Genomic DNA, 8,753 nt, shown 5'->3' on the forward strand with positions numbered 1-8,753 from the left:
ATGCTAGTCTATGAGACGCAAAACATTAAGAGTCCCTCCAGGCACTATCTCAAGCAGATATTGACAGGTTTGTAGCGGCGGTGGGGGGCTGCTAGGGGTTCAACTCCCCCCCCCAAATTTTCAAAACCCCTCCCGAAATTTTTTTCTGGCTACAGCCCTGGCTCAGGCTGATCATTTGCCTGGGTTTCTGCCAACAGGCTTCCCCCTGGTCTCACTGCCAGCGGTTGCCTCCTAAGATGGGGCCAACAGTATCTTCTCCAGGAATGCTCCTCCAGTCCATGCCAGACCAGTCAATGAGATATTGGATGCCTGCTTTACTTCTTCTCTGTGAGTCAAGAATTTGAACCATCTCAAACTCCTCCTCCCTATCCATCGATACAGCAGGAGTGGAGGCGATCTCCCTGAATTCGGATGATCATCTGTGGCAGGAACTGAGAGAGAAAGATGGAACACTGGACGGATCTAGAGACCCTGGAACAGTTGTAACTGTAGAATGACCTGCTGGAGGAGATCCAACAGCTAAATCAGCTGTCAGAATTTAAAACACAAGTCTTACCTCTTCTGGCAGGCCTATCCTGTCAATTTTAACTTGCATTTTATCGGTAAATGTTAAGATGTGTATTTACCTATGTGTATTTGTTATATATATATATAATGCCTTGTTTTACCTCAATGGTTTAACCATGTTGTGCCCCGCCTCGAGTCGCAAGAGACAGGAAATAAATAAGTTGTTGTTGTTGTTGTTGACCATGATAGATTAGGAGCCTATGAAATGGGCATCCAGCTTCAGCTGTGCAGCGTATGAGACATTTAGCTCCATGAATTCTGCTCAGCATCAGAAAGCCCAGTGAGGATAGGGGAGAACTAATGTCCTTCCGTAGCAGCAGCCAGCCAGCCAGCCATGCAGGTCAGAATTCTGCAAAGAGGACCAATACTGTTTGGGTGCGTGTTTTCTAAAATCCAGCCTCGAATACTTGTTCTGGCAATTTTAGCAATGATGGCATATGAAAGAATAGCAAACCTTAAGAAACAATGGAGCATTGTGGGAAAATTTAGCAACCTACCTCAGGAAGAACTGTTGTTATGGATAAAAGCAAACACTAAACAAGATGCTGTTTTTGCTGATGCAATACTTACAATGGCAAGTGTAAAACTGTCTACTCTTTGACCTATTGTGAATCATTCTCATTATGAAGATACAGGTTTACGAGCAAGAATGAAGATAGTTTATGCCATGTATAAATATGTTTACTTATCTCTCACTGTAAAATTGTTTCATAGGTTGTGTTTTATATAGGTAAAGGTTTTCACCCCAACAGTAAGTCTAGTCGTGTCTGACTCTGGAGGTTGGTGCTCATCTCCATTTCTAAGCCGAAGAGCTGGCGTTGGCCATATACATCTCCAAGGTCATGTGGCCGGCATGACTGTATGGCGCATTGTTACCTTCCTGCCGGAGCGGTACCTATTGATCTATTCACATCTGCATGTTTTCAAACATATATGTACATTGTTTTATATTGTCTTATACACAATGTTGTGAGCCACTTTGGGCCCCATTTTAGGGAGCAAAGCGAGATACAAATAAAGATTATTGTTTGTTGTTGTTGTTGTTGAAAACCAGCATGTTAAAAGATGTTAAAAGGGAATTGATAAAGATGGGAGTGAATTACATTTTAGAAGAATCCTGGTGCCTAAAGAGGCCTAAACCTGGCCACAAAATGCCAGAAATTTGGGATGTAGAAGATCTCTCCAACATTGGAAAGTCCCCTTATGCAATCTTATGGGCAAGAATTCCAGACCATACTTCAGAACAGTATTTGGCAATGATGTATACAAAGTGTTAGAAGTTAGTAGACTCTCCAGTGTGACAGATTCTCTAACAGGATAGTTTTTAAACTGGCAACTGTCTAAAACATTATGAGGTTGATATAGCCTGCTTATATCTGCATCCTTTACTGCGTTTTAGTTGAATTTTAAATTAGTGGGGGAAGATGGTGCAGGATACAAATAAAGTTTATCAATTTTTATTATTGATCGCGGCTCCTCAGAGAATCTGTGCAATTTGAGGTTGGATTTTTTCCTAAGAGAAGTTTATCGTGGTGTCTGCATAGTAGAAGAAATGGAAACAGGATCCAAGCTCCAAGTCCAATCAGATGTGGCAGGTCACATTGGGTTTGGGGTATACTTTCTAAGTCACTGGTGCACTATGGTGGAGGGGTGGTAATATCCTTAGGGACCTTACCTTCCTGGAGTTCTTCCACATCCACGTAACACTCTGAATTTGGATGGATATTCTCAGCAACAAACGAGTATGTTTTTGTGCAACAATAATGCCATTGTCAGGGTTATCAACAAGCAATCCTCCAAGTCATAGTGAGGCTATTTGTCATGACTGGTTTGTCTGATAACATTATGTTCACAGTGTGATATGTTCCAGGTGTGAGGAATGAGATTGTAAACTGCCTCATTTACAGTTTCAATCATTGGCACTGGAGACGGTCCCACTCCCTTCCAGATTTCCGGAGGATCTATGGAATCATCTGCCATAGAATTACGAGGGTGATGGCACCTGCAACTTTGAAAAAATATCAATTGACAGTGGTCAGATTCTCTAAGTTTAGAATCATTTCAGGTTATGAGATTCGGTAACAGAGACATTACCTAGTTCACCTGCACCAGGCATGCCAGCTGTGTCCTTAAAGCTGCACTTATCAGGCATTTCCTCCTTCAGAAACTCTTCCTCCTTGCTGTCCAAACTGGACATGACACCATTCACTCATAATTCAAACTCATTTTCTACCTCATATTCACCCACACAAGCACACGCCAACAAATATCCGTAAGGATAATCTGCACTGGTTCTCTCTACTCCACCAGACATTCTCCTTTCATTCGCAGACACACTACAACTTCAATGCACAGGGATTTATGATTCCTTTATTTTATCACTTTTAAACTTATTTATTATGCAATGCTTTTGACACGAAATAAATAAATAAATGCACAGGGATCCACTAAGCTTCTGTCTGATGGTTTCTGAGAGGTCTATCAGCCAACATCAGCCAGCTTCTGGTCCAAAACTCCACCAATTTTGGCCCCCAGACTCACCTTCAATTTAGCGAGTCCATCTGCTTTTGCTAGTGAACTTGTCTTCTTATCCTATTGCCTGCTCTATCCTCTACCTTCCACTGCCAGTTGTTGTCTCTTGCCTAGTCAGTGTGCTGGACTGCTCTGAAGCCTCCCAAGCAAGCAAGTCTTCTTTAGCTGTGGCCACTGTGATGTCATAAAGACCAAGGAGCCAGCAAGATAACATGAGTCTCTAGGATTGGCTGAGTTCCAGTGATGTCAACTATCTCTCAGAATTCAGGGCTTCAACTTCTTTATTTGGTCTTAGGACATTTATACATCTATAAGTTCATTATATATGATTATGTAAATATGCATATATATATATATACACACACACATCTATTCAGTATATAGAAAGTATACCTTCTTTCCTCTAACATATAACACCTGATATTGCCTAAGAAAACCCTATTAAATTAATGGGATTCCATCCAGATTAAGAACAGAGCAAACTCATTCCAATATTTGTCTAACTCCTCTCCAACTCAAACCCACCCATTAGCAGACCACAATGGGATTTGGAAATCCAGATTCTAGTTCCCAATGAGCCAATAGAATGTCACCAGGGAAATTCTAGTCAATCCACAGCATAGAATAAAAGTAGTTTGAATTTAAAAAAAAGGGATCACCAGTGAACAGGCAAAGTGAAGGCATATACTGTATACACAAAATAGAATAAAATCACCATGTATCAATAGTGTGAGGAAAAGGGAACAAACGAGTTATTTCTCAAGTTGGTTATTACCAGTTCAGATGACTAGCTCTGTGGAAATCTTTCTGCCTCCAAAATGGTGAAGAGTAGGTTATTAGAGCAAGCTAACAACTTCCAGAGTCTTGTTAGAGACCTAGAACTCAAAATGGTAACTTGGAAAGATGATTCCGCTTAGGAAAAGGGAATGAACTGTAACAAAGTGGAGAAAAAACAAAGCAGAGAAAACTAATTATCTATATGAAGAACTTTACACAACTCAAGGTCGACTAGACTGCAGTTAACAATAACAATGGTATGAAGTAATGTTTGAATGGGCGGTCTCTGAAATATAACTCACTATGGTAGTCTAGCCACAAAGACATTGAGGTAGGGACTTGTCTTCTTAGGGAGGCAGAATGAAAAGCCTTCCCTGAATCAAAGCCAAAGGTTATGTAAGATTACACACACACAAATGTACAGTGGAGTCTTGCTTATCCAACATAAACGGGCCTGCAGAACATTGGATAAGCAAAAATGTTGGATAATAAAGAGGGATTAAGGAAAAGCCTATTAAATGTCAAATTGCGTTATGATTTTACAAATTAATCACCAAAACATGTTTTCCAACAAATCGACAGAAAAAGCAGTTCAATACATGGTTCAATACAAGGTAACGTTATGTAGTAATTACTGTATTTACAAATTTAGCACCAAAACATTGCAATGTATTGAAAACACTGACTACAAAAACATTGACTACAAAACATTTGACTACAAATAAAGATAGAATTACATAAAACGAACTTACAGTAACAACATTGTTGGAAGTTAAATCCGTAAAAAGTTCAGTCCTGTGAAGGCAGACTGCGTTGGATAATACAGAACGTTAGATGAGAGAAGGTTAGATAAGCGAGACACACACACACACACACACACACACACACACACACACACACACACATATATATATATATATATATATATATATATATATATATCCTGATATTGGGTGATCTCTCATCCAAATACTTTTTTTTCGTGTCAGGAGCAACTGGAGTTGCTTCTGGAGTGAGAGAATTGGCTGTCTTCAAGGACGTTGCCCAGGGGATGCCCAGATGTTTTGATGTTTTACCATCCTTGTGGGAGGCTTCTCTCATGCCCCCGCATGGAGCTGGAGCTGATAGAGGGAGCTCATCCGCGCTCTCCCGGGGTGGGATTCGAACCTGGCAGCCTTCAGGTCAGCAACCCAACCTTCAAGTCGCAAGGCTTTTATCCTCTAGGCCACCGGAGGCTCCTATCCAAATACTAATCAGGGCTGACTTTGCTTAGCTTCAGATCAGACAGGATCAGGTGCCTAAAACTACATCTATATTTCCCTTTTTTGAAATGCAGTGGAAGTGTTGTGAGTGCTATAAAATGTAGGTGGCTGATGGTGGATGGGATGAGACCTGAAAATCCATCATCTATCAGCATCCTAAAAAGGGAGCAAAAAAGAGTATAATGTGGAAATTTACTAACAATGTTGTCAAAGACTGCAACAAAGGTGCCCCCGTGTGGACACTGCTAAACTATCATCAGCGGAAGTAAAAGACTCTTCAGAATATTCTTAAAGAGAATGTTCTGTTCCAATTGGCTAGCAGTTTATAGTTAAAGAAATACATCAATAATACAGTTCGAGAAGGAAATCATATTTCTGAGATTGATTACATTATGGGTACAAATGTTACTAACAACTTTCTGCTAATAAATCACACAAACACTCAATGTGTTTCTTCTCCACAAAGATCTATATATCAATCTGTTTGTCTATTTATAGATTTTTTTATCTTGTACCTCAGCCAAAAATTATTCCAGAATATTTTACATATAGGTGATAAATTGTTTATTTATTAATAACATTATAAAATTATTTCCTACTACTGTTACTATTTCCATTACTATTGCTGTATGTACAAAAATTCAACACTCTAGAAGACCAATTATTCTGTAATTTATTATAAAAACATCATAATTATGAGCTACAAATTCTACTCCAATGCCCAGAGTTTTAAAGTTTGGCTAGAATTTTCAAGACTAAGATAGGTTTGCATTATTAGCAGCTCTGTTTAGAACTGTAAATATTCTGCTTTTTATTAGGTCCGAGGATGAGATGGCCCACCTTATATATCTGTACTGGCTTCCCTCTGTTCTAGGATCCAGCACAAACTGCTTGTCATTGTTTACAATTTATTTCTCCAATCCTGCCTCTCTTGTTCTTACTGCTCTTATATCTAGATATTAAATCCTTTCCTGCAACCTTCATGCAACCAGCACTGCTTTTTCATTTGTCCAAGGGTCTCTTATATTCTCAAATGACTCCATCCTTTCCCTTCTGCTCCTCCTGTTGTATATGAAACTGCCTATAAAAAACCTTTATTTCTTTCATGATGCCACTTGTATATAACCTGTATTTCAGAGGCAGACTAACATTGTTGTTTTAAATCTCCGTCTCCAAGATGCAAAAGACAGAATAGCAGTTTGAGATGACTAACTGTCAGGGTCTCACACATTTTGGGTTTAGTAAAATGCTCAGAATTGTACTCTTTTGACAGAGTTCCCAAAGAACACAAACAACAGGGACCAAATATTACATCAAAATACTTTGGAAGTTTGATGAAGTGCATTAGAACTCAACAGCAATAAATTCTCAATGCCCCCATCTACACTGCAAGATGAAATCCAGATTATCTGCTTTGAACTGGATTATTTGGCAGTGTAGACTCAAATAATCCAGTTCAAAGCAGATAATGTAGATTATCTGCTTTGATAATCTGGATTATATGGCAGTGTAGATCCAGCCACTATCTCACAATGTAGTATAGATGAACTTTTAAATATAAAAAATTCTGAGCTCAGGAATTTATAAAAACTGAATACAGGTCACAGACTCCACACACATTGTCAATTTTGCAGTCAAATTCAAAAAAGGATAGTTGTTTTGATGCAACTGCTAAGATTTTTGAGGGATCTACGAATAGATCCCAATCCATTTTATGATCACTTCCGCTCTAGGGTCATGTTCACTTGAAATCCATGTACAACCTTGTTACAATATTTCATCTCTGTACTTTCAGTTCATTTCTGACTTGTGGCTAACGTTAAGGCAAACCTATCATGGGGACTATCTTGACAAAATAGGTTAGTGGGATTGCCCTTGTTCTTCCTCTGACATAGAAAGTGTGAGCTGCCTGAAGTCAGAGTTTTCATGCCTGAATGGGGATTTGAATCTTCGTCTCCCAGTGATCTTGACCAACATTCAGACCACTATACAGTATATACCATACTGGATTTCTTCTTACAACTATATGCCACTTTTCCTGCAAAGAAGTAGGCTTTTCTCCTCCCCACTTTAGCCTTACATCAGCCCTGTGAGGTACACAGGGGTGATAGTAACACTTACTAATGAATTTTGTGGCACAAGATGTTTTTAAATTGAATCTTCCCAGTCTAACCACTACCTCACAACAGCTCTGAACAGCAGTCCAGCTAAACCTCCTACTCCTTATTATTGAGTTTTAAGTCTAAACTGATTTGATAGCAACAAAGTTATGGTCATTTGTGGAGACATTTTGGGATATTTTTGTATTTCTTTCACTTTTGTATGCATGCTCCCTTTTCACTCTAGAAATGAAAATCCCGCATGCCTATAATTGACAATTATGTAGCCAGGTATATTAGAAAAATTCTCATTATGCCATTATTATAAGTCGCCCTGGAGAACGTAGCGACTCTAGGGAGGTGTCTCTGGAAATATCTAGGTCATTCTCAAATCCACAAAAGTTAAACTTGCAAATGTGGAGGGCCAAGAATATTTATTTATTTATTTACAGTATTTATATTCCGCCCTTCTCACCCCGAAGGGGACTCAGGGCGGATTACAATGAACACATATATGGCAAACATTCAATGCCAATAGACAAACAACATTCAGTTTTTAGACAGACACAGAGGCATTTTTTAACATCTTCCAGCTTCACGATTTCCGGCCACAGGGGGAGCTGTTGCTTCACCGTCCATTGGTGGCTGTTCTTCCTCTTCTTTTCCTCGTGAGCAGTTTTATGGTGTTGTAGATTAGTTAAATTAGCCTCCCGCATAAAGCGTCCCTAAATTTCCCTAATTGACAGATTCAACTGTCTTTCGGGGCTGCTAGGTCAACAGCAAGCCGGGGCTATTTTTTTTTTTTTATGGTCGGAGGCTTAACCCGACCCGGGCTTCGAACTCATGACCTCTCGGTCAGTAGTGATTTATAGCAGCTGGTTACTAGCTAGTTGCGCCACAGCCCGGCCCCAAGTATACATTGCTTGAGATTTATTTTGAAAAATAGGCATGCAAAAAATGGTAGGACTAAGATCCTATGAACCTGGGCTAGTCTTAACATAGTGCAATTAATTGCCAGCACAGTTATTCTGGTTCCCACAGTTGCCCAATGGATATCATAGCCACTTTGAGTCTCCTCCGGGAGAGGGATAAAGCAAGCTACTCCTCCGGGAGAGGGATAAAGCAAGCTATAAATAATAATCATCATCATCATCATCATCATCATTATCATTATCATCATCATCTATATAAATAGAAATGTAATTTCCGTTTGTGGGGACCTCATATCTACCAAACTACTTCACTTATTGCTACGAAATTTAAATACAACATAGCATTTGAACTGATGAATGTTTTAAGGTATTCACATACCTACTATCACAAACCTGACACATTTGAAACAGGTAAAACCATACCCTTTAGCAACAGCCAATGAGTCTCCTCATCCCTTAGCAACCATCATAGAGGTCTCCTCCCCTTAGCAACAGTGCTAGCAATGGCCAATCAGTCTCCTCACTTTAGAAACTGGTGTGGGCGGGGCTGCAAGGGATGGCTAGGCTCACTTCCTTGCCATTCA

At 39.6% G+C, this 8,753-nt stretch overlaps 1 long non-coding RNA gene across 2 annotated transcripts; it reads right to left on the minus strand.

Moving 5' to 3' along the window:
- Nucleotides 1-2,008: 2,008 nt before the first annotated feature.
- Nucleotides 2,009-8,332, minus strand: LOC134297285 (uncharacterized). Of its 2 annotated transcripts, XR_010004014.1 has the most exons (3): nucleotides 4,629-8,332; nucleotides 3,109-4,030; nucleotides 2,009-2,569 (listed from the first exon to the last, which is right to left on the minus strand). It is a non-coding gene; the product is annotated as an uncharacterized LOC134297285 (long non-coding RNA). The 2 variants fall into 2 exon arrangements; XR_010004013.1 differs by having other exon boundaries at nucleotides 3,109-8,332.
- Nucleotides 8,333-8,753: the final 421 nt, after the last annotated feature.

This window comes from Anolis carolinensis, chromosome 1, assembly GCF_035594765.1.
Source record: "Anolis carolinensis isolate JA03-04 chromosome 1, rAnoCar3.1.pri, whole genome shotgun sequence".
In the NCBI taxonomy this organism is placed as follows: Eukaryota; Metazoa; Chordata; class Lepidosauria; order Squamata; family Dactyloidae; genus Anolis; species Anolis carolinensis.